We start from the raw sequence: 25475 nt of genomic DNA on the forward strand, positions 1-25475 counted from the left end.
TTAGCACACGTTAAGGAATCACCCTTAGTCAAAATTTATCCGGGGCCCACTATAACTCTAATGCAGTGGAATCTGTCTGTCAGAATGGTTGCATAAGCTACAAGGAGACCTCCGGCATTGTTCTTGCAACGGCGAAAGCACCAGAAACAGGCAATCACCTGCTTCACCTCTGGGAGGCGCGGCGCAGCCTGGTAAAACACTTGACAAGCCAGAAACAAAACCGCAAGCTGAAACAGCGCCACACGTGCCACACGCCTATTATATTCTGGTAGCTTCTTTTGGAATCACATGATGATTATAGTAATTTTTTATGGCGCAAGGCAATCTGCCGCGAAAGAGCGCCATCGAACAAGGTATTTTCGTGTGCTCAAGGTGCGTTCAAAGACCCACTTCCCAAGCATGTCACCCTGTTAAAGCCGAGCACGAGGTCAGTGGAAGTTTGTATCCATTGTATCGCCGGTGGGTACCCGGCGGCACTGGGGATCGAGCCCCGCACCTCCCGTGTGCGAGGCGGATGCTCAACCACTAGGCCACCGCTACGGTCCTTTTGGGATCACAAATAAACTCCAACTTCAACCCATTCAGCCGTAATGAAATGCAACGCTTAAACGCTCTCTTCGAATAGCTGATGAAAACGGCGATATGAGCTCGCGCACATATCTAAACGCTGCGCCCGCTCCAGCTAGGCATTCACAATTCAGTCGAATAACTAACCGAAGCACAGCGCGCCGGCCAGCTTGTCTGGCTGCGAAAAACGCACACAAGCGCAGCCCTCCTCAACCACCTTGTGTGTCCAGCATTCCACTACCCTCCGCCACCCGACCCAGTGCCTATGACCGCCACGGTCCGTGCGAAGATACAGGTGGCACCAATTCCGCGGAACATGCACCCCGATCATCACAGAGGCGGAAGATGGGACAGAGTGCAAGCGCTGACGCGCTGTCTCGGAAGCGACCCGCCCACGCTTTACAAGTGTACTGATGCTTGCCAGATACTCCGACAAACCGGCCATGTGCACGATGGTGACGAACACGGATGGTCACGCACAAGCAGCCGCATCCATCGCTTGACTTAACCGGTCAGCCGAAGAGGAAGCCACGGCCTTTTCTATACTAAAAGCCACATCATGCCCACAAGAAGATGCGAGCACAATACACGTCGTTGCCGAGTCAGGGGCAGCCAATTGGGCGTAAGCATCCTGACTGTCCAATCCCAATGCACATCATACACTGCAGAATATCCGTGATCCCAGTTAACTCCCCATTGTACGCATTGCCTGGGCTCCAGGACACCCGTGTTTTCCTGGCACCGAGCGTGCTCAAGCGCTCGTCTGAAAACTTAAAGGCCAGCCATCAGGCGACGGGCGGTGACACCTCAACGACGCACTACCGGCAAAGCCACTAACATTCTCAAATACTGGAGATTCCAAAGAAGAACGCGTCCACCGCCCCACCCACTCCTATGAAAGGGTGTTCAAAGCAGCGTATGCCTTGTCCTATACGGTGCGCAACGAAATTTTAGCTATAAATATTCGAAACGCCACCCACAAGAATCTTGCACCTTTAGTAGGAGTACCGATTTTCACACATCGCCATTGCCTGCAGTCAGCCGGAATATTCACTGCTTAAATGACACCATTAGTCATCAATGACTCCAAGGCAATGTGCATGGAATGATGGAGGCACAAGAACTATCGAACCACTTTTTTTCCGGTCTCCTGTATCATATCCTTGACAGAGAACGCCTTAGCCTACACAGATTTAAATACAATAACCCCGAAACAGACCAAAGTGTTTATTCCTGTCATCCCGAACGTAATCCGCAATAGAAAACGCTGTTCTTGCAAACAAAACATTCTTTCATATCGAGATTTTCCGCCTCCAGAGCACATCGTCCAGGGGCATGGACACGATGTAACATGTCATAGGCCCTGCCGGTGCTGTTTATGCAGTTGTTTACTAGACAGCTGAGGCCCCGCAGCAGGATAGAGGACGAACGAACAGAATACTGTATCTGCTGCCGAGACAATTTATAAAAATACTATGTTGAAGAGGATTATAACTGTTAACCAGATATCCAAAACTGGTAAACTAGGAGAACAAAGAACTCCGCCAAAGAAGGTTCAAGAAGTGTCTTGGTTTCGAGTCACAAACTAAAGCTGAGCTCTATTCTGGGGTGGATCTGAAACCTTTGTGTCGTGGCAAAATCTGTCACTGTTTCTTTTAGGGGTGACTACGGCAATACGACCAAGTTGATATGTCTACTAAGCACAGATCATCTTTTCATCGTTCACTCGAAAATGAAGATAGTCTCTTTTTTCTGTTGCGCTTAATTATACTGCGACGTATAAATTATCAATAAAATTCTCAGCATATGCTGCAATAGACGCCGCAGTGGTTATGCCAAGAAGGCACTGTGCTACAGAAGCGAAACCTCTAATTTTGTACTATTTGGAGCCGATCCCTTGATGTTTCATCAAGCATTTCTCTTTCAGGACAAAATCCCTCATAGTGAATCGAAGGATACGAAGTGTTATTCTTGTCTAAAATCAGCAGTTTGCTTGGGTGAGAATGAGTTAGTTTAGTAGCCGGCACTCAAAAGCACATGTTCATACGCGCATTTAGCGTCATGTACCGGCGTACGGCAAAGGGTCCGAGCAGTGACTTGGGATTGAGTTTCAAGCGGAATAGTGGCGGCAGCCACGTATGACCGGTTGTCGCTTATCGCGGCAAAGTACAGCGCGAAGGATTGCTGGCAATAACGCAAGAAGTAATTTGTCACTAACTATTTTTTTCCTCGACAGCAAGCCGGTTTTCATACACGTCCAGAGGTTGCTAGGCGAGCAGCAGCAGCAGCGGCCACAAAAGTAGTGTCGCTATATCAAGCTCATATGTTTTCTTCGTTGCGAATTAGTATTCATACTGATTTTAAATCAAATAATAAAAATAAATGTAAAACGACAGACGCCTTCGGACAGCTAATTGGTTGCCGGCGGACACAAAAAGGCGAATGTTTAGAGATAGGAAAGAGAAAAAAGACAGAAGTAAGGGCAAGACGAGGTACTGGGGAGTAAATTTACACCTATGTACAATGACCACATGCACTCGATACTCGTATATAAAGCAAAATACAAAAATTTCTCGCGTACGTGAGTACCCTCACACTTGCGCTCCCTGTGCGAGGGAGTTTTATATGGAAGTAATTTGCAGTGAATAGACATAGTCTGTTAAGGGAAGGCGTCAGCTATAGCCGTAGTTCTGCCTAGAGAAGGTAGCTGTTCTTCTATGCATCCTCCAAAAGCGTCTCTTCTCGCTGTTGGGAGTACACGAGGGTCGCACAAATCACGAGGTAACCGAGAGCAATGCGGAAGGGAAGGGCAGACCATACTGTGGCCGGTGTCCGCACGCGTCGTCGGCGCATCTGTTCGAGGCCGCATCCAGCGCCGTCGAAGCTCACGTCTTGCGCTGCGTAGATGACCGAGTGGAAGGGCGCCAACAGGTAGCTGGCGGCGCGCTCCACGTAAAAGTCTTGGTCGCCGTCAGGGGACAGCGAAATGCGGCCGGTGAACACGCCGTCCAGCACGGCACCCACCACGCGGCTGCCTGGAGATCCTGATTAGAAGACGGTGGCATTCACACTGCCGGCCCAGATAGGCAAAGTGTGGATAAAAGTAAGCTATTATACAAGTACATTGGTATACTACTATAAGCGCTACTGCCAGAATATTACGACTTGTCACACTCTCTCAACAGAAAGAAAGTCTTGAGCATATGCTTAGATCAGGCTGCCGCGAGATGTTTATATTTTTATGCGCTGTGCACCACCGCAGCTTCTTTCCGCGAATTGGTAAAGTATCCTCAAGTATTAGAGCAGCTGCTGCGGTGGCGCACTGCCCTCTCCATGGAAGACCAGCTCACATGACCTGCTGTTTGCTTACAGTATATTTATCTGCACAACTACGGTGGAAAAAATCTTTCCGCCTGTCATAGTCCCTCATAGTATTGCCTGTGCTTATGCCGCACAAAACATGAATAAAATACAGAGCCAGTGGTTTGCCACATGTTTGAAGCGAGAATGAAGGCTACTGAAGATATTTTTTTGCGAAATGCTTCCTAAAGTTTTGCAATTCATTCTCAACTTTACCTAATTTACCCACTTTATCTTTGACCAACGCTCCAAAATTCGAGCATTGTCCAACGGCGTGCACAGTTAAAGCGCAGCAACTGCGACAGTTAGTTCTACAGTTCCTAACATAGCACGTCCATGACATGCTCTGAGAAGAGCAGTGGAAACATGTCTAGAACGGCGGACTAGGTCAAATCAATTTTCTTCTCTCGTAATTAGCTACAATTATTCCAGCCCTGCCCCCCCACGAAACGGCGTTTTCGTTTGAAAAATATTAAGCCCGTGAACATATGCCGCTCTCGGGCGCTCTCCTCCGGCAATATTTTCTTTCATTTTGCACCCGTGGTTGTTCTAACATAACATCAGTTCTACTTTTTGCGCATGAACTGACCAGCTGTTGTTAATTTTCTATCATTCAATTAAGTACAGCACTTTCATTTCGCTTGTGCTCTGTAATATACATTGTTTCCTTTCTGTTTCGTGACGTCTTATAGGCTATGTTGGTTTTGTATCATCGGTCTGTGAGCTGTTATCATTGCTAATCATTCCTCATTTCATATTTTCACGCATTGAGGAGTGCAATGAGCAGTTTGCAACAAAAGTTCATTGCTTAATTGGTTGAAGACTTACGAAATTTCCACTCTTGATTCGACTCCTGGTCTAGTAAGAGCTGCTTAGAAATGGTTGCCGCATACCTGCTGCAACGAGCACTACATAAATCTCGATTGGTGTAGAACACACCTGCCACATGGCCTGAGTAGATGTGGTCGAGGGTGGGCCGGATACGCCCTCGGCTCGTCACCATGGAGAAATCCTCGGAGAAAGCGGATCGGTCCTGCACCAACTGCAGCCGGAATTCCCTGGGCGCCGCAACGAGGAAGTTGCCATAAAAGTTAAAAAAAGAATGAGGCACAATATCACGAACCCTACGCGAGCTCTGCTCCTTGGTGTAAAAAAAAAGTCGACAGCAGCGTTCCTTGAGACAGAATAACGCGCGCAGACTGTACGAAAGAAGTATTCAACAAGAGCTATTTCAGAAATGATTTGGAAAGAACGCAAACATGCTAGGCATAATGTGCATAAGTGAACTGGCGCGAAAAAACAAGGGCAATACAGCAGTCCACTACCGATTTAGTTTACTGTGTGGGAAAATAGCACTTCTTAACACACAGTTAGAAGACGAGATTAGGTTTCTGAAGAGGTCGATGTCCACATTTTATTCTATGGTTTGGTATCGCTTTGCTTGGTTTTGGTTTAAGAAGTTTAAAGTCCCAAAACGGCTAAGACTATGAGGGCTCCAGATAATTTAGACGACAAGAAGTTCTTAAACATGCCCTGACATCGCACAATACAAAGACCTGTAGCATTTCGCCACGGTCGAAATGCGACCGCCGCGGAATGGAACCCGGGTCTTTCCGGTTAGCAGCCCAGCCACCGCGGCGACATAGTCTAATCTCTGCTTGTTTGTTTCTTTGGCAGGTGTATCTTATGCTCTAGTCACCCCTTACTCCATTTGCTTGTGTGTTTACCATGAGTGGTAAAAAGTGTCGTTCTCCGAAACCGTATTGTATGAGTTGTCGTCATTATCTCCCGCCACTTAACTTTTATGCATATTATGTCTCCATACAGCCAACTCGCTCAAACAAAAGTCTTGCTTGAACCAACATTCCAATCTTGGTTACCGAAAAAACGAAGAAAAATCATAAAAGCGAGGCAATAGAGGCGACGAGTCGTCCTTTATTTTTTGGTATATTACCGATACACAAATTTGGAAAACGCGATCAGAATGTGGACGTGCATGTATCATGCGGATTTCGGTAGGGGGGAGAGCGGCTTTATGGTAATGTGCACCGTCGGATACAGGGTCCCTATCCCTTATCGTCATCGACACATGTGGTGCAAAGATGTCATGTAGAGCAATTTCGGAAAAAAATTCAAAATTTAGAAAATTGTGAGATACTTTTACGGTGATATATAAGGTAATGCTCCACTCTTCTGATATGCAGAAAAATCTTTCTTTTAAAGTGTTTCCATTGGTCGCATAGAACAAATAAGACTCCCATAGAAAACCAATGGGTGATGTGCAGATATGTTGAGCGTTGTAGTGAAATCTAACATTTCATGAAAAATCGCGTTCATAAATGGTTTCTCCTTCAAAAATGTTTTTACCCAGAATTTCTTGGTATCAAATGATGGCTGACAGACATCACATCGTTACAGCGACGGGACGGTGCGCATAGCAGTGTCTTGACAAAGGATGATAAATGACTTGTAGGCCATCCCAGGAGATACGGTGCTTTTGGAGAAAAAGCTTCAGTAAGTGCCTAATTAGCAACAGCTTGGTTGTATCGGAAGATAACATCGCTGGCAGCGGTGACGAATTCTTTGAAGGCAACAGGGCGAACAATACATTCGTAACATGAGCACTGCCTCTTTCTTCTGGATATAAGTACTTTCGGCAACAAGACTATCCCCGTTTGCACAGGGGCGAAACTGCGCAGCCGTCTATCATTAGGGGATGTGTTTTTCTTTCGAGCGAGTCCAAATTAGGGTAGCGGGATTTGTGCAGTGATGGGTAGAATGCGGCGAAATGTGGTACTCATGTCTGCATGAAACACTCGTCAATATAAATCTTGTCGATAGATTGCAAGAAGGCTTCGAAGTGTTCCCATCGCGGCAGTTATTTTAGGCCCCGCGATCTGCGGACGCGAGATATGGCCAAGGCGTGCTGCAAGTTCAGAACTTTGCCTTATTGCCTTGTGCGCAATCAAGCACAGGCTTAAGGACATATCCAGGTGTTCCAAATAGGCATGAATAGGTCTTCTCAATTTTTGTTATCACCATCTAAAGTTAATTCATTTTTTTGGACCATGCCTGAATTCCCGTTACTGAATTCATTCTTCAGTCCGTGATGGTGTTTAGTTTCTTCGACTCCGCCTGTGTCCGCTATTGCTCTTCCATACAAGCGAACTTAGATCACCAAGTTAACTATTTTCACTAGAATTTCCGTCTATGTTGGTTGTAGATTTCACAAGAAACCTCATATTGTTACGGTACACAGTCGCGAAACGCAGAGGGCGTTGTTCTGTCGCTGAGTAGTTGCATGACGACGACGAGGACGCTGTAGCTAGTGCTTGAGCGACCTGGTTTTTGGTGAGTCTTCTGTCTGCGGCCTACCATTCCTGCTGCTTAACTAGCCACGTAATATTTAGTGGAGTTGCGGGGTGCGCCACAATCTTCTCGATATCTGCGTGGACGGTGCACCAGTTACAGCTCTGATTGTGGCGCTCAAACTTTCTGTCTTGAGCTTCTCCTTTCGCCGTCGTCTCAAGAAGGTTGCGACACTCGCCGTTTTTTCAGCGGTTCGTGTCGCCGACTGCAGTGCTGCTGCCGTCGTTGGAATGTACACTGCGCGTGTTTGCATTGCCGGTCGTACTACAGGCGTCCCGTTCACTGTGCTCGACCACTGCCCCCACGATGTGATCCTGGCCATCGGCTTTTTAACAACCCACGCGGCGCTAATTGATTGCTCCACTGGTCTTCATTCGGACCTCCCGCTCTGCTCTGAATGCGCCGATTCCAAGCCGCTCCGCTTACGTGCCGCTGAATTTACTCGCCTGCCGCGCGATGCTGCAGTCGCTGTACCAATATCCCAGGTTCCTCCCGTTCCTGATGGTTCCTACGTCACCTACCCAATCAAGGACGTTATTCTTTAGCGAAACGCCATCCATCCACACAGCGGCCTCACAGTCACCGGTAACCACACCTGCTTTCTCATTCTAAACTACATCCTCTCTACTCAAGTTTTACCCTGTGGCATCGCACTCGCTGAACTATTTCGTTTGGCCGAATGCATTTTTTCTGCTCTCCCAGTTGAGCCTCATTCTGGTCTCCATGAACCCAGCTCGTCCGCTTCACGTCCGGACCTCATTTCTGCAATGATCACAGCTGATTTCGCACCTGACCACGCCAGCGCGCTCTCCATCCTGTTAGTTTCCTACAGTGACGTCTTCGATTATTGGAATCATCCTCTCGGCCAAACTACTGTCGTGACCCACCGCATAAATACAGGCGATGAGAGCCTCATACACAGAAGGCCCTATCGTGTCTCCCTTACTGAGCGCCATTTTATCCAGACGGAGGTAGACAAGATGCTGCCGAGTAACATTATGCAGCCTTCTGGAAGTCCGAGGGCGTCCCCTGTGGTGTTGGTCAAAAAGAGAGATGGCGGTTGGCGCTGCTGTGTCGACAACCACCATCTTAATCAAATAACAATGAAAGACGTCTATGCTCTTCGAAGAATTAATGACGCCCTCGGCTGCCTACCCGTTGCCAGCTATATTTGTTTTATTGATATCTGTTCAGGCTACTGGCAAATTGTTGTTGACGAACGGGATCGTGAGAAGACTACCTTTTTTAGCCGCCGATAGCCTGTACAAATTCAAAGTCAGGCCTTTCGGCCTATGCAACTCTCCCGCCACATTCGAGAGCATGATGGACTCGCTCCTGCGTGGGTTCAAATGGACGACGTGCTTGTGCAACCTGGATGACGTTGTCGTTTTCCCGCCAACTTTGGAAAGCCACCTACATCGTTTTTCTACTATCCTTGCCGTTTTCCGCCGCATCGGTCTCCAACGTGCAGCTTCGGCAAGCGCCAAATTAGGGTCCTCGGCCACTTGGTTGATGCTTCTGGTGTCAAGCCTGACCCTGATAAATTTCGTGCCGTTCTCGAATTTCCCACTCCCCGTTTCTCAAGCGATGTGCGCAGTTTCCTCGGGCTCTGCTCGTATTTCCGCCGGTTTATCCCGAACTTCTCCGACACGACCCATCCCCTTATCACGCTCCTGAAGAAAGATGTGCCTTTCTCCTGGGGCCTTGACCAAGCTCACGCCTTCACCGCAATTGTTGCGGCCCTCACTGCTCCACATGTGCAGGCCCATTTTGACCCTTCGGCGCCTACGGAACTTCGCTCCGACGCCAGTGGCCATAGTAAGGCGCCATACTTGCGTAGCGCCAGCACGACCACTATCTTGTCATTGCTTACACCAGCCGCCTGCTATCTCCCTTTGAACGTATTATACCATTACTGACGAGGAGTGCTTTGCACTTGTTGGGGCGTTAACAAAATTCCGCCCTTATTTGTGTGGGAGGCCTTTCTGCGTAGTAACAGACCACCATGCCTTGTCTTGGCTCTCCTCACTTAAAGACCCAACAGGCCGACTGAGTCGCTGGGACTTGCGCTTGCAGGAATACACATTCACTGTTGTCTACAAGTCCGGCAAGTTGCACCAAGACTCTGACTGCTTGGCCCAGAATCCTGTCAACCCTCCTGATTCCCACAGCCATGATACCGACGATTGTGTTTTGTCCGCCTTGGACATTTTACACATCGGCGACGAGCAGTGTCGAGATCCATCTCTGCGCTCCATAATTGACTGCCTCCGTAGCGCCTCGTCCGATCCTGCTCTGGGCCTGTTCGTGCTGCATCACGATACTCTGTACTGTCGCAATATGCACGCGGATGGCGCCGACGTCTTGCTCGTCGTCCCGACGCACCTCCGCTCCACAGTACTTGCCCAGCTTCATGACGCTCGTACTGCAGGGCACCTCGCCGTGTCAAGCACGTACGACAGCGTGCGCCCGCAGTTCTTCTGTCCTGGTATTTATCACTCTGTCCGCGGTTATGTTGCTTCCTGCGATCCATGTCAGCGCCGGAAAATGCCCCTGCTCCTGCCCAGTGGCCAGCTTCACCCCATCGACATTCCGACTGACCCATTTTCCTGTGTTGGTCTCGATCTGCTCGGGCTTGTTCCCACATCAACTTCCGGGAACAAGTCGATTGCCGTTGCGACCAATTACACTAATCGGCATGCTATTACGCGCGCTATCCCGACCAGCTGTGCCTCCGATTTCGCCGACTGAATCCTCCATGACGTCGTCCTGCTTCATGGCGCTCCTCGTCATCTACTTACAGATTGAGGCCCCTGCTTTCTTTCTAATGTGGTCCACGACTTTCTCCGCTCCTGCTCCACCCATCACAAGTTGAAAACGGCCTACCATCATCCCCAAGCAAATGGCCTTCCGACACCCATCGTTTCTGGGACGTCAGCTTACCCTTCGTGACTTTCGCCTACAATTCCTCACGTCATGATACCACCGGATACTCTCCCTTCTACCTGCTCTTTGGCCGTGACCCGTTGATACCCTTTGACCGCTTGCTGCCTTCTGACCCTTCTACAAGCAGTTACACTATTGACGCTACTTCCCGCGCTGACTGCGCCCGCCAAATTGCTAGGGATCGTCTCCACGCTTCTCAGACCGCTCAGAAACGTCATTACGACCTTCATTATCGTCACGTCCACTACCCTCTAGGCTCCCTGGTACTGCCCTGGCTTCCTGCACGCCGTGTGGGGCTGTGTGAGAAGCCACTGCCTCGCTACGTCGGTCCTTAGCGCATCTTGATGCAACTGAGCAATGTTACCCAAGAACACATGCCACTACACCCCAACTCTCCTTCCGTGGCCCCCTCCACACAGCTTGTGCATGTCTCCCGTCTTAAACGCTACCACTCGCAACTACCCCCTAGGGCACCCAGGGACAATGCCTACCACCGCGGGGTGGAAGTGGGGGCAGTTTTACAATACACAGTCGCGAAGCGCAGAGGACGTTGTTCTGTCGCTGGGCAGTTGGCGACGACGAGGACGCTGCAGCTAGTGCTTGAGAGACCTGGTTTTTGGTGTGTCTTCTGTGCGCGGCCTATCGTTCCGGCTGCTGAACTAACCCCGTAATAATGTTGAGCGACGCTAGGCATCCTAATACCTGACAGCTGTTTTGGTGTGTGCGAAAAAAAGTGGGCATGACTGGTTGTCGATTATTCTGAAGCTCAATCCATGCGTTCCTGCACGACACGAGGCAGACCAAGTGATTCTGAAACTAGAGTAAGTTATTAGAGCTCTACACAGGCCTCTCAGATGCCCGGGTCTAGCCTGGTCTTGAAGCTCAAAGCGCGATGTTGGACCGGGGCTGCTAAATTATCTCTGCTCTCAGCGGCATGGCCAACAAAGCTCGATGTGACAAATTGCTGACTGCGTATGCATATCGACGAGCCGTGTTTGCCAACATAAGGAGCGCTTGCGGACGGCGGAGGGTGCCGTGCGTATCGGCGGAGCCGTCGTCTTGGGAGGTGAGTGGTTCGCATGTCATGCTGTTTGAAAAATGCAATCTATGCAGACTTCTCTAGGCAGTTTATAAATTCTATGATTCTCTCTGCGAGGAAAGGTAGTGCACATGGCAGCACTTTGGACAACATAAGAAATTATTCGGTTCGGAGAAACACCAAGCTGATTGAGCACCTAGGTGTTGTTTGGGGCATGTTCGGCATCGCAAGAGGCGTTTATCGTGTAGTTTTAAAAATATGTCAGCTTTGAATTGTTGTTAAAAACTTTTCCGTGCTCTTCCTAAAAGTACAAACGAGATGGTAATGAACCACAGCTTTTTGATGTGCTCTGTAAAACGAGAAAACCTTCTCGAAAACGTTTATTGACGTCTGCGTATAAACGTCAAAGATACATACAGGGCTTGTCAAAAGTTCCAAGGCCCCTTGGTCGGCTTTTCTTTGGTATTTCCTGGCACTTCTGATTGAAATAAAGCTACCAAGGTTGTAAAAGGTTATAACAATACTTCTGTTGCCCTCCACAGATAACTTTAGCGTCGCGGTTGCCTTAACAGCCAGACTGTACTGCTCAAAAGCAGACCCCGTAGCCTGGGAACTTTTCACTGACCGTATACTTAACTTGGTGTCTTAAAATGCGTCGACTGCGAAATGATGTTTCATATTTTTATAATCTATACTAGTATGCACTCTGCTGTTGTTCATGGCCTAGAAGTTGCCTTATGAAATAAAAAATCTACTTCAAGATATTTTGCATCCGCATAGTGTACAAGGAAAACATATGGCGGAGGTTGTCAAGCACACCGCACGCCAAAATGGTTGAAAAACGACGTCATGTCTTTTTTAGCTGAGAGGTTTCCATCGTGAGAAACTTCACTAAAACTGAGAGAGGAAAACTGAAGCGCTTTTCTCTTGCGGTGAAATCCGGTAAAGGAGAGACGAGTCAAACTGTGCGACGCATCTCAGATATGCGTGATGTCAACGCAAGGGTTACTGCAGTTTTGCGGGAGAACATATAACGCTGCCATGACTACAAACATTCTAAGCCTACTTTCAATACACTGCGACGAAAAAAAAATAGCGCTCTAAAGCAAACAGCCAGCGCGATCTTCGGCGGGCGAGAAAGGGAGGAAAATTTACAGGGACATCTAATTCCAATATGTGCTGCCATTGCGATAGTATTAAATGCTGTCGGTTCCTTTGCCGGAAAAGGCGTCACTTCAGATATGGTGACGTACCTTCTAGTCTGGAAACGTCAAATCACTGCAGCCAATGAAAATGCTCTTGTGTGGTGATGTCACTCCCCTCTAGCCAATGCGAATGCCTTGCAGCCAATCAAGAAATTTTGCTTCTGAGGACACATTTGCTTCCCGATGAGGCTTCAAATGTTATCCCATTAAAAGTTGACCAGGGCCAATTAAGCTTCCTGGCCGCAATTCTCATTCCCGTGCAACGCGCTGTGGTTTCGAAGGATTTCTGGTGCATCAGGTTTATTTTATTGTAGCAGCACTAAAGGCTTGTGTTTCCTTTGATTCATACGCTCATTTTTGATTTTGTACATGTAATCCTCGCACGTCACAAGTACCCTTGTTATCCTGCGAAATATGCAGATTGGGCTATGATGGACGCCACACTGGAGGGCAGCTACGTATTAATTTCGACTACGTAGGGTATTATGAAGTGTTATGACATCGCGCAGCACACATGCACTTGTGCACCTCGCCTGTATCGAAACTAGGCCACCGCGGCCAGAATTCGATCCCGCACTCTTTGGGCTCCGCGCAAATCGCGCACAATCATATACCAGCTTGCGTATGCGCTAGGTAATCTGTAAGGCAAGAAGTTTCGATGAAATTATAGACGAACCTGATGGAAGCGTGCGAATATCGCGCCATGCATGACAGGCGAGTAACAGTTTTTGACGAGAGTAACCAAAGCATATGAAGCTAAAAGCTGCCGACGGCACGGAAATGTTATATGAAACATGCTACGGCAGGGGAAGCATGCGGCAGCTTAGTTTCCAGGCGGGGCTTCAAGAAGTCCTAAATATCATCCTAAAAATTTATTATCCGGTGCAATTCGCCCATACTTTTAGCAGTGTTAGATGGACAGCTTGGCTCTGTACTCAGTTTCCGAACTTGGATTTTCGCTTCCGCTTTTAAACCAGCAGAAAGCGTAAGTTAATTGCTTCCGTTCGTTGAGCCAAGAGGATCAGTGCGTGCAATCTAGGCTGTTTAAAACTATATTCTCGGCACATAACTAAATCTGAAGTGAGTTTAAAAATATCGACTCAAAGCTCCCCGTAGTTAAGCTTTGTTGATGTCTAGTTTTGACGTCGAGAGTATTTCTCAGAAGTTTTTTCGGGGCATGCCAGGAAAGCCATAGACTGCGTTGTGTTTTTTTTTCCGCGATGGAGCAAGACAAGCAGCATAAACCAAATTTAAAAAACAAAAAAACACTGGCTACCTAGTTGTTCGCCGTGACGATTGACCCTGTCTCACTCTTGTCGGATTATTGAGTTGTAAGTGTGTGGATTGCGCTCTGCTTCTTCTTAAAGCAGCTGGCAACGCAGGCCTCAGGCCCGTGCATACAAGGGCTTGTGTCGGGCTCATGAACCGACGTTGAGCGATCCAGAGCCCGACACAGGCACGTGTATGCACGAGCCTGACGCCTGCATTGCCAGAGGCTTGAAGCCGAAGCCGAGCGTAAGCCACACAGTTGAAAGCCCAGGCTAAGCAAAGGCGCGATGTAACACCAGAATCTTCTACCCGATCAAGCCTGCGGGTTGGGCTGTGCCTGGGACTATGAATAAGATTGAGCCCGTAGAGTGGTCTATCGCTTACTAGCAGTATTTGTGCAACGAGAATATTGAGAAAAGTTCACCTGGGAGCCTTCCTACGTGAGCTATACCTAATTTTTTTTGCAATCATTTAACAAAACACCTGCAATTTTCACGAATAAACAATTGTTTTTGAGCCTGCTAGCCGTAATTAAGCAACGCGTGAAAAGCCTGCGAAAGCGCGGTCATTACAGCGGGTGTGTTCCATGGTACTGGTCTCTTTGAAATACGTTTTTCACTGCCTACTTAATTTTTATACAACTGCAGTGTCCTAATAAGTAAATGATCTTACCAATATATCACACCGAATCCGCGAATGTGGTCGTTTCAAGCATGCGTGCTACATACATTGTGTCAAAATAGGCATGAAAAACTTTATCGGGAAATTAAGACAAACGCCATCCAGAAACCGCGGCGAACCTGAAGGTGGACATTGAGCCGAACATGATGTCGAACTTGCCGAAACCATTGAAAAAGCTTCCGTCCGAATGGTGTGCAGTGGAAAAAGCACTCACTCACTCACTCACTCACTCACTCACTCACTCGCTCACTCACTCACTCACTCACTTAATCGATCAATCAATCAATCAATCAATCAATCAATCAATCAATCAATCAATCAATCAATCAGTCAGTCAGTCAGTCAGTCAGTCAATCAATCAATCACTTAACCGTCCAAGTTGACTTTAACTGTCCTTGTCAAGATAAGCGGCGCACATCTTGCATACACTCAACAAATCACTTTTTCTATTTAGCTGGGAAACCTAGGTGGCCCCTCCATGCTAAAAGCTGGGCACACAACTTGACAAAGGCCCAAGGAACCATAACATGAAAGTAGTAGATATTAAGAAATTATGCTAAAACCTTCACAGAAACCCAGCAAAAAAGATAGATTACCCTTGCTTCTGCACACAGAAAAGAAGAAAAAAAGTTCTCCTTTCCTCTTTGTACGAAAAACCTAACAGATATATAATACAATCGGTTTCTCACTACAGTGAAGAGAACGAAATAACGCATAGACAGCAACGCTTAGAAGTTCCATCGCTAACATCATCTTCATGATGGAACGCGATATAACAAGACCACATAACAAAGCGAATCACAGAAGTACGGATACAATTGCACGACAATGAGCACAGGTTTCATTTGCGCCTAATGAGTCCTCAGCTCCTTTGGACTAAAATCAACTTTTTGTTGTTATTTTCTTTAGTTTATATATGGTAAATTCGGAGTAAGGGTTCCACTTTTCGAATTTGATTTTTCGAAAATAGGGCGGACTTTTTCCGTGTTCAAAAAGCCACTTTTGGTTTCTTGGGGCGAATATTATTTTTAATTAAGAATTTTAGTTTTTTTTATTGGTGAAACATTTGATATCCCTGTCCGGTCAGAAGTGACGTACAGTGTTTATTTACCTGTTTTGTTTTAAACTAGCCTCGCATGTAGTACTATATACCGCATTAATGCCTGTCTCAAAAGTTGTCTCTTATCCCTTCCCTTACGGCGCGGTTCAGGTGTCCAACGATATATGAGACAGATACTGCGCCATTTCCTTTCCACCAAAAACCAATTATTATTATTATTAAAAGAAAGTCACAGCCGTAACAGACAGCAAAAATGCCGCAAAAGACAAAAACGTAAGTGGAAGTTTAGTTTCCAAAGTTTTATTGTCCCATTCTTGTTGCATTGAGTTCTAAACGAGAGGGCCGGACACCCTCTGCTCCGCGGACTGAGGCATGCGGAAGCCAGAACATGGCACCTTCGTGCCGGTTATGCATAGTTTCGAATTGACGGCTGCCTGTTACGGTTGCAAAACTTTTCAATCCCGTAACATGCGGTGGAAAAGCATACTTAACGAAGTGATGGCCCCAGGTCGGTGTAACCTGCCCAGTCTAGCTTGCGGTGTAATTTGCCTAGTAAAAGCCTACTGTAACTTGCGCTTAATCGCCAGTTAGATATGACAGAAATTCCACAAATACTGACCTTTTTTCTTAAAAACAGATACAAAAAATGAATTCGGCGTATACATTTATCACTGTTCTTTGGATTAAACCGAAGAGGCGAACACCTAATACTGAGCCAATGATTGCAGTTTACAATTTTGGGTTAAATGCGGTATTTCCATTACATCAGTGCTTTGGGTCTCTAAATTTGTATTCATATAGCCCAAATATCCGAGGTTTTCTAGAAAGTTTTTACCAAAGGTCCATATTGGCGGCGCAAACAAGGCAGCTTCGCTTCGCGAAGTATTAGATCACGCGGCCGCTGCCACAGCTCCCGGGCGCGTTTCCTGACTGGTTGCCTCTATAACTGTACGGGGTGGAATTCGCTGTGTCAGCTATTGTTCATGCGTTCGTTATGCACCGTCAGTATATGCGTAGGTGGCTGAAAGACTGGAGAGCTCTATGGGGCTTTAGATAGCGAAAGCAACGGCAGACCTTGAACGCGCTGGCCATCACTAGAAAAAGAAGCAGCTTAAAGCTGTCGCACATAAAGCACGAAAGGCTGCGAAGGAAGCAAATGGCGCCTTCTAGCCTTCACAGCAGCCAGGAGGACCATTGGCCATGCCCAGCTCGGAGAAAAAAACGGTGAAAAAAAAAAAGGGCGGTGGGGCACTTTGAGCAGCAAAAAGTCGCGACGTGTATCCGAGTGCGCATGCCGTCATCTATAGGCCGCCTTAGAACAGGCTACAGCATTCGTGCAATGCATTTAATGCCTGCAAGTGCTGTCGATGACGAGTTACAGTATCATTTTTTAAAGTGTTGGCGTTAAGACTCGTTCAGTGGAAAACCCAGCAGCGCGCTCGCCATCCGTGCGGGAAAATGCGTATTGGCTGGAAAGGTAGTGACGTCACACGCGGCGTGATGGCTTTGGAAATTGAATGAAGTATCGTATAAGTTGTGAATATAAGGTAGCAACATGAGTCAAACGCCATTATGATATGTGTGTGCAGCAAATTAATTGCACTTAAAAGAAAATTAGGTTAGATGAGAATCGTAACCGCGCCCTTTTATCCCGAGTCAGACACGCTACAGCCAGGACACCGAAGAACGTTCGTTAGATTTGGTTAAAGGGAGGCGTTGTGTGTCTTGTCCGACAGTGTTCGTGTCTCCGTAGTGATATGCAAAGAGCACTCCAGACCCCTGAAAGGACTTAGCGCTATCGCGTCATCATCTGCGATGCCAACTCATGCGATATTTGAGAAGTCGCCATTGTCCTAATGGATGCAAGAAAACAAAAGAGCGCACTCGCCTTCCGTGGGCCCTGAAGGCGACCTGGACGGTGCCTGGTGCGCTGCTGTGGTGACGGTCCATGGTGGCCGAGCGCCTCCAGCGTCCAGGAGTGTGCGTAGACACGGGCTCGTACGACAGCGGCTCGTAGTGGCGCACGAACCGGTTCAGCACACGCGCTGCGCAACGCCATCGGTAAATAAGAGCTCCTCAGTGAAAATGAAAGGAAAATTTGAAAACGCCCTTAGCGCTGCCTTCATGTGTCATAGTGCTTTAAGCACTGAGAAATACGATACCGTTCGAGCCCACCCAGCATTCGATGCCCGGGGAGGGTCTGAGCAGCTGTCTCTTAAGAGCCTGCACAACTGATCAAAATATCAATACGCAGCCAGTATTAAAAACGGCTTACTGTCACATCCCAGCTTCTTGTGCTAAACTCAAGACACTGCATAATGACATCAAAAACTACTTTTACTTGTTAAAAATTACACGCAATAAACACGCAGTAATGGGAGAATACCAAGAGGTGGCCTTAAATGATAAAATACCAACTCGGATTCGCGCTTGGTACCTAGCATGCACAAAGTATGGTAAGCGATGTGTAGCGCTGACAACAGCCTCGCTTTTAGTAAATAGCAGCCAAGACCTCGATTAATATTTCGATTACTCTGATTACATGCTCTCGTTAAAAATTCAGTATTAGAAATGAACCGCAAAAGTAAAAAATGTAAAGGCCATAAAAATCTGCATATAGTGCATGTTTTTTAGGCTTTTCAACCAACTTGTTTCCATGAAACAAAGATATTAAATTGCTATATTGCTTGGAGAAGTTGCCACCTCGAGTCTCACCTATTAATCCAACCATTTCTGGTAACTGAAGCTTCATGTGCTTCCTTATATTAAACGAACCTCCATGCTTTATGTTTCCGCGGTCTCTGTGCAGAAAAGAAAAGTCTATGCTGATTAAAGGCGAGGCGGTTTTTTTTTTGTATTAGCGTGCGTACAGCAGTCACGACGCCGAAGACATGCTTATCCTGTAAAGGCCGCTGTGGATCGATGCTTTCTCCGTTAGAGCACTGCGAGTTAAAGCGCATCCTCCCAATATGTGGCTTTCGGCACTTACCCGCACGTATCTCTTGGCTGAGAAGGACCACGACGGCGACGAGGGAGGCAGCTCGGCTTTTTGGTTTCCACCTAAGCTGCAGTTTCATCGTACGACCCTAACCTCTGGAAAGATTCACGTCTTCTTCGGCCATTCTGCTTGAGAGCACGTGCTTAATCACAAAAGGTGGATTTTCGGCCACGCGCTGCAATTTCTTGATAACGCTTGCGTAACGTAGTTGCTGATGGCGCCTGTCATTTTGTTCACTATGTTGTGATCACCAGAGCTAAATTGGGTGAAGCTTACGGACTTGATTGTAAAAATTGAAGTGGGGGCTTAGTTTACATTCAGCTGGCAAAAAATGTAGAAAACTAGCGTAAACGACGGTAAAGATCAAGGCCCAGGAAAAAAAAAAAGTCCTTGACATATCCCCCCCCCCCCCCCCCCCCGCGAGGGTATCTGCCATATTTACTGAGGCAAAGAAGAAGAAGAAGAAGCGCGTTCCGTCTGAGGTTAACTACAGGCTACAGTTTCCAGCCAACAACAACGACAAGCTAACAATGAAATTTCTTGTATCACGAAGTTAATTAGGTAGCCTTTAAATTAGTTTATTATTGGCACAACAACGTTGTGCACGATTGTGAGAAAACGAAAGCGGGAAAAGATGCTTACGGGTAGGTTTACAAGCATCATGGTTCCAGGGGATGACTGTAGTAGGGTATAGGAACAAGAAGAGGAGGGGGTAGGAAATTTTTCTTAGGTATAGTGTGCGTGTCTTCCTCGGTGGCGCCCTCAGTTCACGGCTTCATGTGCCACCACGATCCTGCAGGCCTTCAGGAGCAGCTGCCGCTGGTCTTCCGGGTTCGCGCTGGTCAGAGCGGTCTCAAGAAGGGCTCTCAGTCCATGGCCCCGTTGACCACCGTTATCTTACCGGCACGCAAGATGTGCTAGCGCTTGTCGATAAGCCCCGTGATCGACAGGACATCTTTCCCACAGGATCGGACGGGGAAGATAGTGGGTGGGACGCCGCCGGTAGGGTTGTGCAGGCCCAACGGAATGGTAGAGTGTAGGTCGGTGTTCTTGGTAGCTCCGGCTTTTGTCCGGGTAGAGGCTGAGGGAGAACAGGTGTTTGTGATGCAGGTTAGGATACATGCATCCGCGCTCTATCCTGTTGGTTTCTTCCTCGTCCCTTTTCTTTTTTTGCGCGGGTTCAAGATGCACTCTACTAATAGGCACCAACTATAACGTCTCTCTCTATTATACATGCGAGTCTGACGTTGACGCCATGCAACAGACGGCTTCGGCCTTGCTCAGTGTTGCGTGCTGTGGCGGCGTATTTCTTTGTGTGCGACGGTAATATTTTTCGATGTGGGTGTAAGAGTACAGACGAGCGCAGGCGCCCTCGGTGTCTGCTTCCTCCTCCGCTTCCGTCGACAGCACCGGGAAGGTTGCTGCTCGGGCTAATGCGCTCTTGTTACCGGGAAGAGAGGCGTGGGAAGATCTGTCCAAATTATACAAAAGGTAGAGAACATATCGGGGTTGATTGGTGCGAGCGCGCGCACAGGCTGCAAAGATAAAGTACCCTTCGCGAAGGCGCGGCACACAGGCTGTGAGTCTGTAAATATTGTTCATGTTGTATTGGCGTGGTGTTTGTGATGTGTTGCCACCTGATATATGGAAGTGAAAGATACCGCTTTGGCGGTCTTCTCAGTCGTCGTGCTCGAGTTTAGGCCCCAAACGGAACACGTAATCTCTACTGAGCCAGTGGCGTTTGTACCCGCTAGTCCCATAGCCTCTCAGCTGGACGGGTATCTCGCCGCGTCGACATATAGGGCGTTTTTTTTGTAGAGCCGTATTGGCGCAGGAGCGCCTTGACTTTGACTGTCCCACTGCCGGCTGAAGCTCGAGGTGCATGTTCTTCGCTACTGGCACGATTATGGTCTTAGCTGCGTGTTTGAGCGGGAGGGTATAAAATGAGCATAATTTGTGCATTTAACGCACGAGTAATCATGTAAACATTCTTAAGCACTATCACAATAAATATAAGCCCGCTGAACAAACAACTTTATTAACATATGCCAGACGACAATGAAGAGAAAACTGTTATTCTTATTGGTCGATTGCACAACTGCAACAGTATGTCCCTAGACAGGATCATATAGGAAGCATAAGGGCTTGTAGATTATTAGTCGCAAACCATAATTTCTGCAAAAATCATCTACGCGCCCATTCTAAAAAATTATGGTAAAATAATTTGCCATGCTTCCTGTGAAATCTATTTTAGCTGCGTGAGTCAATGTTTGTTTTGTGCGTTAGCACTAGAGCTTCCACTGAGCCGCTTAACCTTTGCCTGTGCGGTTTCTCTATGTGGGCAGGTTTTGATGACGTCACAAGGTGACGTGCCCCAGATAGCCTATCGGTCACCTAGGTTGCTTCTCTGCAGATTTTACTTTGCTAGCACAGGAGCCCATAATTGCCGATTTGTCAGTTGTTTTTTTTTCGGTTTCTCTGCGATCTTCAATGGCTGGGTGGTTGGATTCTATCCGTTTGGGTTGCTCGTGGCTCACCTAATTGCGTGACGTTGTGACGTCATTTTAGCCTACCCAACGGATTTTGAGCGAAATGCTCACCGTGGCAGGTGGCAGTTCAGTTAATGATTAGCCGCGAGAGGTTGATCGGGAGGTGCAACTTGGGTTCCACAAGCCCCACATGTAGCATGAGCTGCCATCGCAAAGCAGTGTCGCACTGCTTAACCGGCGCTGCTTAAACGCTGGACAACTGTTGGGAGTTGGTTAGCGGCATTGGTGCCTCCGGCTTGGTGCCGGGTCCGAGAACATATAAATACATTGCCTCCGGCCGGTCCCGCGCAACCTGCACACGGAGCCGCGAAGGCAACGAATCGGAGACAGCCGCATCAGGCGCGCTCGGGCTTGGCTAGTTATTTTAGCCCTAGGATTACCTGTCGCTTGTAGCGATTTTAGCTATATTGGTGTGGACCTTCTGTGTAAGAATATTTGAAACGAGGGAAAAGTTCTGCGGGTGGATTTTGAAGCCAGGAAGTTTTCGTGAGAAGCTAGTGCGAAACCTGATAACCAGGGCGAGCATTTTTTTTGTTCATTACCGGACTTTGGCACAGCAAGATATTTCGCAAAAACAACATACACTACGTAACAACAAACAAAAACCAGAAGAGCACGAAGAACACATTGTATATATACACTAACTTCATCTGCCCAATTTGCGATGAGCCAGACCCAGGTTGCCTTCCTCTTATTAAAATTCGTGTAGACGTAACAAGGGCGTCACTCTTCGGGGCTACTGGAATGTTTCCGCCGCCTCCTTTAGCATTGCGACAGTTCAGTGAATACTTTCACGAAATAAATTTCGAGCAGGTCTCTAAACCGGATGTGAGTCGTAACCCGCTATTCTGGAGCGCTATGTACAGTGGAAGCCCATCAGTATAATTAAATCAAACGGTACGTCATCCTCACTTTTTGGGCATAACTAGCGAATTCCGCGTGAGTCAAATGGAATTTTCTTTTTTATTGTTCGCTGTAATTCACCTAAAATTATGCCCTTAACTAAAATAAGAAAAGCATTGTCTATAATTTATGCCTACTTTTAGACCAAACTATGCGATCCCTGTAGTAGAAAAAAAAACCCTTCCCTCTAAAACGCTCATGTGTATAGCGTGAAAAAAAAAAAAGATTGTGCTAGCTTTGCTAACCTAACCTACGGCCTGGTGCTTGTCCAGGATAACTCCGTTCGGTGCATTGTACATAACTACCCTAGTGCTGCTAGCATATCATCAATGAAACGCATGTTAAATCAACCTTCATTAGCTTCTCGCCGGAAGTTTTCTCGCATTTGCTTATTCCATAAAATTTTTCATATTTTTCCTAAGATTCGTAGCGCAATCATCCCTTCGCCTTCGTACATATCATCTCGTCTGGACCAAGCACAAAAGGTTGGAATTCCGACATACAGGACGAAAACATGCAGCAGCTCCTTCATTCCTCGAACACCCAAGGACGCTAACATTGCCGACATTCCTAATTTTATAACCGCATTGGGCAGCATTGTATACGTCGATCATTAGCTTGTCTGCTTCACGCTAACTTTTCTGTATTGTACTTATTCCATTCATTCACTCCCCTCTTTAGTGCCCAAGGCATTGAGGGTAAAATAAATACATAAATAAATAAATCTATGCGATCCCTGCGGTATAAAAAAAATTCTTTCTTCTAAAAACTTCTTAACCGGTAACGTTCACGTGTGTAGCTTGAAAAAAAAAGATATTTGCTCCTGGCGGTGCCTCTATTTGCTTGACTCTTTTTAAATCGTGCCTGCTCTGGCCTTTATTGCATCAGGCCGTGTACAACGACTACGGAAAAACAACACCGCTTAAGTCTCGGTACAGTTCTTTCCTGTCTACTTGACAAAAATATTTGTTGGAGAAACGCTCTGCCCATAAAAGAAGACCCTACATATTCTTCGTGGTAACCGAAGATACACAGTTAAACATCTTCGGTGGGCACAACAAAATGTGGCAGCAGGCGGCCGTGTCATCAATTGGCAAACTGTTTGCGAACAAAAACCAATCAACCAATTGCCGTAGAACTGGTGCCCTTGACACCGCCCTGTCTTTTACCCGTTTCAACAAATTCGTCTACCGCAACTGCTCCAATTCAGAAGCCCGTACAAACACACCGAAAGTCTTATGTAGCCTCTCAGCGTTTACACATTAACTATAAGCAATACTTGCTTTACATACCAGAGTTTACTGATAAAATCACCTTATCTGAACTCGTCTTTCTCCGCGGGAACTAGATCTACACATGCGGAGCATTTTTAAAAATATGAAATTATTGTCTTGTGCGGCTGATTTCTCTAATTTAAATCGGATTAAACGTCCCGGCTCCCTGAATTTTTTTTTTTTTTTTGAGCTCATCGCTAAAGGTAGGAGGAGTCAACAAAAGCGTGGAGTGCCTCTCAGCAAGTGCCGTGGCAGCCTCGCTTTCGCTTTTATTTTGTTTGTTTTAGGTTTCTGTGAATAAACCGTTTCACTCGCAGACAACATATTCGCGAATTAGGCCCACTGAAGTAAAAATACGCGTGTACTCTGGTTTGAGTATCACTCCGCCGATGGCAGGAAAGCAAGCCGCTACGGGACTGGCTGAAAGGCACTCCACGCGTTGGTTGAATCCTCCTACCTTTAGCTTTGAGTTAAAATAAAAATAGGCGAGCTAGAACGTTTCCTTCAATCTAAATTAGGAAAATCGGCCGCACAGGACGATGATTCGAAGTTTCTAAGAATGCTCAGAACGTGTTAATCAATTTCTCGCAGTAAAAATACGAGTTCAGATTCCTGTTTAGTGAACCTTTAAGGCTTAAAGAAAGGAGCTGCTTGCAATGGGCAACTATATGTGAATTTTGTGGTTTTAAAAATGGCCAAGCAGCCCGAAGTATGGTGAACGGCTCGTTAGGGCATTCAAACCTCGCTCTTTCATGACATAACCTCTCATTTTATATTACAAAACTTGGCCCCACTGAGGTCCCCTTCTACATCTATGTCTGCCATCCTTCAGGTCCTTGACAATTGGTGGAGGTCGTTTTGGTATTATCGGGCAATGCTCCTTATCCGTTAGGACACCTGGAATACAAGTCAGGTTGGAAAACCCCTCTTCAGCACCCGTCTTCATCGCGCCGGGCTGAGACTCCGCGGCTTATCCCCGAAATTTCGACTCCTCCCTCGAGAAGGGCGGCGCACAGCCCAGCCAGAACAGACAGCGTCCTTTCTCTTCCTGCCTTCTACGTGACCCTGCAGAATACGTGGACTCCAAGCCTTACATGGGGATTTATCGGACAATACGCCAAGACTGAGTAGACCACTTTGAGTGCCTCCCAAGTTTCAAAGACTGGAACAGGACTACAGAGACTTCATGAGCAAGCACAGTGCCAAGAAAAATGCATCTGTGATAATTCTGAAGAACGAATAGTTTACACTATTCGAGCGGTCATTTCGGGAGGTCATCTTAATGGAGGTCAGGTGCCGTTGAAGGTTTACATACGCCTGTTGCAATTGAGATGATGCATATAGTGTCTACATGTTTCCTTGCTTGTTCAAATTGAACATTTTTCATGATGGCATTTCTTCTCGAGATGCAATTCACATGTCTCCAACCACGGTGAGTCGCAAAGCTGTTAACGGTGAAAATTTGCAACGCTATGGGAACCCGCAGATTTGGCGCCATTGCTCAAGCGCGTGACAAGCACTTTCAGCGCCCGCTAGCACAACAAACGGCTTTAGACCGAGGCGCCGGATGAAGTAGCCTAGCCGTTTCTATGTAGCTGTAGCCTCGACGCGCAAGGGCAGAGAGAAAATTGCGGGGGAAGATAAATGATAAAAACTTCCTTCATTCGCGAAGCGGCGATCACATGACCGCGTTGTCACGAAACGTTAAAATTTGTTTCGGTTGATATCGACCAGAGTGTGATCCGCTCGCATTTTAGTGCAGTCTGCTTTGTTATCCGACTGAGGAGGTATTGTATAGCCACCACCCGAAGAGGGAGGACTGGCTCCGAACTACCGCTTCATTGGTTTCAGCTGAAACGATTTCAAAGAAGCAGCGCTGCTTCTTAGCATGGGCAGATTTTGCTGAAGCATCTTTTGCGCAAAGTCAATGCGCTGCAATGAATGTCTGAAGCTTGAAATTGGAATTTTATGCCACGGCCGCAGGACTAGAACGGTTAATACGGTGAAGCGATGCCGCTGCTATCCTTCTGCGTTTGCTGGCCTTTTTTTTTCGTGCCCTCGTATATAACGCTATCAGCGTATTTACCACATCAAGGGCACAAAAATCTTTTTGCGCTAGCCACATTCCAGGCTTCCGGGCTAACTCTGTGCTCGTAATTTGGTTGCGTTATACTCAAAAAAGGCTGCAAGACCAAAGCATTCCTGTGCATCGATCGCGTGCCGCTCTAGCGTGGCCGCAAAAGTCTCTATCTGTA

At 47.1% G+C, this 25475-nt stretch overlaps 1 long non-coding RNA gene and 1 pseudogene across 2 annotated transcripts in view; both read right to left on the minus strand.

The window, feature by feature from the left end:
• LOC144097344 (disintegrin and metalloproteinase domain-containing protein 10-like) overlaps positions 1–4984 on the minus strand; it is a 28419-nt pseudogene extending 23435 nt beyond the window's left edge. Inside the window, exons 1-2 of the transcript XR_013306985.1 lie at positions 4867–4984; positions 3388–3611 (exon numbers count right to left, since the gene is read on the minus strand). The product of XR_013306985.1 is annotated as a disintegrin and metalloproteinase domain-containing protein 10-like (transcript). The remainder of the gene's footprint in view (positions 1–3387; positions 3612–4866) is intronic.
• Positions 4985–10493: 5509 nt separating this feature from the next.
• LOC144097952 (uncharacterized) lies at positions 10494–18703 on the minus strand. The gene is made up of 3 exons (XR_013307118.1): positions 18486–18703; positions 17385–17541; positions 10494–10521 (listed from the first exon to the last, which is right to left on the minus strand). It is a non-coding gene; the product is annotated as an uncharacterized LOC144097952 (long non-coding RNA).
• Positions 18704–25475: the final 6772 nt, after the last annotated feature.

This window comes from Amblyomma americanum, chromosome 7 (assembly GCF_052857255.1).
Source record: "Amblyomma americanum isolate KBUSLIRL-KWMA chromosome 7, ASM5285725v1, whole genome shotgun sequence".
Taxonomy (NCBI): domain Eukaryota; kingdom Metazoa; phylum Arthropoda; class Arachnida; order Ixodida; family Ixodidae; genus Amblyomma; species Amblyomma americanum.